General features: G+C 40.4%; 1 pseudogene; it reads right to left on the reverse strand.

Moving 5' to 3' along the window:
• Positions 1 to 403: 403 nt before the first annotated feature.
• LOC149162456 (phospholipase A1-II 1 pseudogene) lies at positions 404 to 6,626 on the reverse strand (annotated as a pseudogene).
• Between the last annotated feature and the right edge of the window lie 470 nt (positions 6,627 to 7,096).

Consider the following 7,096-nt stretch of genomic DNA (forward strand, 5'->3'; position numbering starts at 1 on the left):
TCACAATGCAACATCGGGCAATTCTTGACCATGGTTGAAGGGATTAATATTATAATCCCCAAGGCATGTAAACCCTAACATAAATATTATAAACCCTAAAATAAACATGCTTAAATATTTTTAACTATTTTTGGAATGCAAATGAAATGAATTGATGAGTCATCTGGCGATGACAAAGTCACCAACATCCAAAATAATTCAAAACAAACTATCATACCATCTTGCGGTTTTTCTTACAGAAAATAACGACATATCAAATAGAAATGAGAGATACGTCACAGTTAGAGAAATGTGAGAAGCTACAAAACAGGAAATTAGAACTATTAAAATTACAGACAACGACATTGTGCCATGAAAAAAAACATCCTTTGTTGATTTAATTAATGAATATCATTATTGGATACTAATTGTGATCAGGTAATGGAAAATATTCGGCACCTAGCTTGAACAGGGTCCAGTGCCCGTCGTTCCCCTGAACCACATTATTATTCTTCAAAACCCACCAAGAATCGGGAACCAAATACTCATCCTTCAACCAATCTATGGTATTATTAACAAGGGAAATATCTCAATCCACCTCTAGCTTGAACGGATCATTTTTAACTCTTATGTCAGCCACCGCATGTAGATATGATTTGAGGTTATGCTTGAGGGAATATTTGTCAGGATTCTTGAGGTCCGGGGATTTGTCGGTATCAAATTTTAGCTTGATGTCGACATTTGTGTATCCCAGCAATGGATACTGTAAGATTTTTGAGATACACAGATCTAGATCTGCAAAACAATAAACAAGCTTGCAAGAGAAGGAAGGAAGCGAGCAAGAATTGAGAAAAGAATAAAAATTGATTCTATAATATTAGTTTTAGAATAAATACATAAAAGCAACTAAGTTAAGCTTAGTTGTACATGCAATAACTAAAGCTAACTAAAGCTAAGTGTGCTTTATCTTATGTTAATGTGTACATGTGCCACATGCAAGAAATAAGTTAACTGGAGCTAATCTAGGTGCATGTACACCAACACAGCTAGTCTAAGTGCATGTACACCAACACCCCCCCTTAAGCATAACTTAGGTGAGTGTGATGCAAAATGAATGAGTCCCGGCAACACGGCCATTTTAGGTACCCATATACAATGCATAAAAACGAGGAAAGAGGGAAAACCCAGTGGGAAGAAACCCCCCCCTCAAAATATAATGCAAAAGTAGAGAAAAGACAACTGCTAGGCAGTCGTGTCCTTCACCCCGAGACGATCTCGCAGGAATCGAAACTTCTGCTCAGTGAAAGTCTTGGTGAAGATGTCAGCAATCTGCTCGGAACTAGGACAGTACTGAAGATCGATGATCCCATCATGAATGAGTTCTCTAATGAAGTGCATGTGGATCTCGATGTGTTTGGTACGCTGCCGCTGCACTGGATCTCTGCAAAACTTTAGCGTACTTTGATTATCGCACCAGATGACAGTTGGATGATGGACACTAATCCCAAGCTCAGATAGGAAATGTTGTAGCCAAATTGCCTGAATAGTGGCATTGACTGCTCCTCTATACTCGGCCTCTGCTGATGATAAAGCAATGGCAGCCTGCTTCTTACTTGACCAACAAATTGGGCCGGATCCCAAACTAAGTACATAACCGGAAGTAGACTTGTGACCAATGGTGTCGCCAGCCCAGTCTGAATCTGTGAACCCGATGAGATTCAAAGAACAATTGGCTGCATAATGAATCCCATAGGTGATTTTCCCCTGGACATATCGAAGGATGCGCTTTGCAGCATTCCAGTGTAACTCATGTGGCTCCTGCATGTATCTGGAAACTGCTCCGACAGCATAGGAGAGATCAGGATGGGAGTGAGTGAGATAAAGAAGACTTCCCACAAGCTGGCGATACAATGTGCAATCAACCAATGGTGTGTCTTTGCCATTCTCAAGCTTTATCCCTGATAAGAAAGGTGTGGCTGCTAGCTTGCAGTCACTCATGTGAAATCGTGCCAAAAGATCTCTGGCATATTTTGGTTGAGAAATGGTAATGCCAGAATCACGCTGATGGATCTCTAGTCCAAGGAAGAAATTTAGCAAGCCCATGTCTGTCATAGAAAACCGCTTATGCAATGCAGTTTTGATGTTAGTAATGACAGAAGCTGAACTACCCGTTATCAAAAGATCATCTACGTAGAGTACTATGATCAACAAGGAGTCAATTTTCTTCAGAAAATAAACATTGGAATCAGATTTGCAGCGTACAAAATTTTGAGATAACAAATAAGAATCCATCTTTGCATACCATGCTCTAGGTGCCTGCTTGAGGCCATAGAGAGACTTCTTTAGTTTGCATACCAGAGATGAATTCTGCATGTATCCCAGTGGCTGCTCCATGTAGATTTCCTCCTCGAGATCACCATGAAGAAAGGCATTCTTCACATCCATATGATGCACCTCCCATCCTCTTGTTGTTGCAAGGAGAGAGCTAGCTGAATGGAATCCATTTTTGCCACTGGAGCAAAAGTCTCATCATAGTCAACACCATGTACTTGCTGAAAACCTTTTGCTACCAATCGTGCCTTATATCGACTGACTTGGCCATTTGATGCTTTCTTGGTCCGGTAAACCCACTTGCATCTCACAAGTTTGCGATTTGAAGGTAGCGGAACCAAATCCCAAGTCTGGTTCTCAATGAGAGAGTTATATTCCTCATCCATGGCGGCTTCCCATTCAGGATGCCCATTTGCTTCTGCATAAGTTTGTGGATCAGATCCATGCATCATATAAGCATGCATGGGCATGGATGGCTCCATAGCTAAGAGTGCTTATGGATCTTCCTCAAACAGAGGGATAGAGGCAGGATCATCAAGGATATCACTCATGCTGCGCCATTTTTGTGTTGAAGGTGGTCAGGAATCTTCTGAACTACATGCAGAAGTATGATCTCGATGTTCAACAACTGGTGGTCTAACAGGGGTCACAGGAAAAGACTCATCTTCATCAGCATGCTGGTCTGAAATTTCATCTGCATACTCATCAATGAGTGGTGATGAAAATTTGGTAACAAGTTCATCTACTGGTGCATGCGAAATATCTTCGTCAAACTTTACACTCCTTTCAATAAAGAGCTCTTCAGTGTGGATATCAAGCAATCTGTACCCTTTGACTTCATCAGAATATCCAACAAACATGCATGCTTTGCTTTGAGGCTCCAAAGCCTTTCTCTTCTCTGGAGGAATGCGGGCCCATGCTCGAGATCCAAAAATGCGGAAATGACTAACTTCAGGTTGCATGCCAGTCCAAGCCTCAAAAGGTGTTTTTCCAGTAACAGATTTATGAGGAGATCTGTTCTGGATGTATGAGGCACAATTAATAGCTTCGGCCCACAATTTCGACGGAAGAGATCTTGCATGCAACATGCAATTAGCCATCTCTTTCAAAGATCGATTTTTCCTTTCAGCCACGCCATTTTGATGTGGAGTGTAAGGAACTGTATGCTGCAACTGTATGCCTGCTTCATCACAAATATTCTTGATATCTTTGTTGACATATTCCGTCCCATTATCTGTGCGGAGTATTTTGATGCGTTTTCCAAACTGATTTTTCGCATGCGCTTTGAAAATCTTTAGATGTTGAAAAACTTCAGACTTGAGTTTCAAGAAGTAAACCCAAGTGAATCTCGTGTAATCATCTATAAATGACAACACATATCTTGCTTTGCTCATTGAAAGCACTGGAAATGGACCCATGAGATCACTGTGTACAAGTTCCAAAGGTGAAGAGGCTCTCCATGCATGCCCCTTCTCGAATTTTTCTTGTGGATGCTTTCCAAGAGCACATCTATTACAAACACCATCTGAAAATTCAATGGTTGGCAATCCTTTGACCATCCCTTGCTTACTAAGCTGTTGCATATATCTGAAATTCAAGTGCCCAAATCTCTCGTGCCAAATCCTACTTTCTTCATTTGCATGCGTAAGTAGCAAAATAGAATCTGATTGAGGAACAAAATCAGAAAATGTATACAGACGAGATTGATCATTTACCTTGCCAGATGCAATCTTCAAATTGGTTTGCATGTCATAAATGCTCACGGAATCTGGGGTAAATTCCACTTTCCTTCCGCTGCCTGTGTGTGTCATCTGATACACTGAGAGAAGATTCACATAAAGCCTTGGAATATGCAAGACATTTTCAAAACTTCCATCTTCGAATTGCACTCTTCCTTGTCCAGTTGCTGCAACTGCAGAATTATCCCCCATGAGAATGGGAGGACCTGAGTATGCATGTAGAGAAGAAAAGGATTCCTTTGAAGAAGCCATATGATGTGAAGCTCCTGAATCGATGATCCATTCTTGTGGTACAGAATGAAGAGCAATCAAAGCATGCCCGTTACCTCTTGGATCTGGTGCTTTTTCTCCAGACTTCTTCTTAGCATTCTTAGGAATGTGGTCTCCAAGATTGTGTTGTTGGAGTGTCTGCGCCATAAGATCTATAGTCTTCTTCATGCATGCAGATTCAGGATGAAAACCACGGTGGCAATAATTGCCCATTGATTCCCCTTTCGTTCCTTTCCTTTCCTTTGAGCCAGATGATCCATCAGGGGGTTTGGGATGTCCTCCCTTTCTTGGATCAGGATCCTTCTTCCCTTTTCCTTTCTGATGGTCTTTGGAATTTGCCTTTCCTTTTGCATGCACAGTAAGTGGATGCGCTTTGGAATTTTAAAGTGTGCCCATTTTGATGAGCTTATCTTGCTCATGCATCAAAGACTGAATAAAATAATCCAGTGAGGGCATCTTCCAAGCTGCACCAGTTGCAGATCTGACTGTGTGGAATGTAGAGACGAATACTGCATACTCTGGACCAAGTTTTGATAAAATGGAAAGAATCAACTGATTTTCTTGCCTGGATTTGTCAATCCCACATCCTTTCAGCTAAACCAACAAGGATTTATGCCTTGTGAAAAAATCTTGAATGTTCTCAAAGTTTCTCGGATCTAATGAGTTTAACTCATTTTCGAGAATGTGACCTTGCATTTCATCCTGTTTTCCAAACAATCCTTCCAAAATCTTCCATACTTCATTTGGAGTTGAACATGATTCAACATGAAATAGCAGTTCCGGAGAAATAGATAAACATAGGATGCCGAAGGCCTCGTCCATGCGATTGAAATATCTTGTTTTCTCCATTGCCGATGTTGGTTCAACTTCCGTTTCCATGGTTATTCGAAATAAGCCTCTACTTCTGAGATGAAGTTGAATCTTTGGCTTCCATTCGAAATAATTATATGGAGTGAGAATTGCCGATTGTGGAAACTCCAATTTAGACTCCATTCTTTGTTGTTGCTTCAATCTTCTGAACCTGCAAATAAAATTGCTTGTGCACTGATTACAAATCTCTGTGCTCTGATACCATGTAAGATTTTTGAGATACACAGATCTAGATCTGCAAAACAATAAACAAGCTTGCAAGAGAAGGAAGGAAGCGAGCAAGAATTGAGAAAAGAATAAAAATTGATTCTACAATATTAGTTTTAGAATAAATACATAAAAGCAACTAAGTTAAGCTTAGTTGTACATGCAATAACTAAAGCTAACTAAAGCTAAGTGTGCTTTATCTTATGTTAATGTGTACATGTGCCACATGCAAGCAATAAGTTAACTGGAGCTAATCTAGGTGCATGTACACCAACACAGCTAGTCTAAGTGCATGTACACCAACAGAAACAATGGGATGAGGTCAAGGTTATTAGTAATGTGCCAAAGTATGATGTCGGGGAGCTTGTCAAACACTTTCTTGAATGCATTGTTGCCCACCCGTGGGTTGGCGAAGACGATGGCCACCAGGAGAATCAACGTGTCTCTTCTGTGGGGTTTATTGACATCGTTCAAGATGATGTTGAAGCCATAGAACATGGTGAGGTCGATGCCTAGACTGTGGCCTTTGTTCGTGATGTTGATCTCCTTGGCCTTGTAAATTTCCACAATCCACTTCAACTGTCACATCACTTGGTCTCTGACACTAGTTTTGTTGAAGGGTGAGCAAGGGTCGTCGGAGGTGTAGATAGTGAACCAACCCTTTTGCACTCCCATATCATGTCTGGCCACGCTTCTAATATCTTTGTCGAGTTCCGTTCGATTGGGGAGGATAGCTGACAGTGAGGCCTAGCCTAGGTTGAAGTCGTCCACCCACTCCAGAGACTCGGCGGTTCCTCTCCATCCGACCGTGATGTCATGCAACCTCAATTGATATTTTCTGGCATCTTTAACATGGGTGACGTAGCCCATATAGTTGGACTCGCGACACTAGGCATCGCGGGAGAGGGATGTGAGAAAAAACGCCAGTAAAAGATCAATGGCGAATGTGGCATAGATGAATTTGCAGAGGTTGTATCCCCACTCTGTCGACCCTTTCATTAAGACGAGCTCTTTAGAAAAACATGGCTCACTGTATTTGCAACTGCTAGTGTATATGGAGTGGGGCTTGCTGATGAATGAGTCGTAGGCTGCCCGAGAATGGTCTCCATAGATGAGAATGATTTTCCGAAGATCCGAATCAAGAGGATCCAGGAATCCCTTCCATTGGTTGCTCCCTTGTGGTAATTTCCTTCTCTTGGTGATGCTTCCTCCTACTCCCATATCTGCCATGAATGCCTCATAAAATCTTCCAGATAAATTATGATGTCCTCCTTTGATTTAACGTGTTCTTGAAATAGATTTTTTGACACATATTGTGGTTTTAAAATATTTTCAAAGTGTCTAGTCATGTGAATCTTGAACCTGTGAATTGAAGTTAAATTGATAAGATGAATGATGGTATGTGAAAATTATTTATATTATCTAGATGCATTTGAAATCATCAAAGTCCATGAGCGTGACTGATCATCCCGTCGACGATATTACAAGAAAATTACAACCTCTTTGAAATCATATCTCATCCATTAATTAATTTATTCTTAATAGATTTTATAAAGACATTTAATCCAAGAAGTAATAAGATGAAAACAAAACTTGTGGTTTTAATTTAAAAAAACACCAATTCACAGTCATCTTAATCGTTAATTAATTTATTAATAATGTAATGTTAAAATAAAGGAGTTTATTCGCAGAAGTAATGA

Source organism: Pinus tabuliformis, chromosome 5_2, assembly GCF_031772625.1.
Source record: "Pinus tabuliformis cultivar Carrire ecotype Pingquan chromosome 5_2, CPIR1, whole genome shotgun sequence".
Classification (NCBI taxonomy): Eukaryota; Viridiplantae; Streptophyta; class Pinopsida; order Pinales; family Pinaceae; genus Pinus; species Pinus tabuliformis.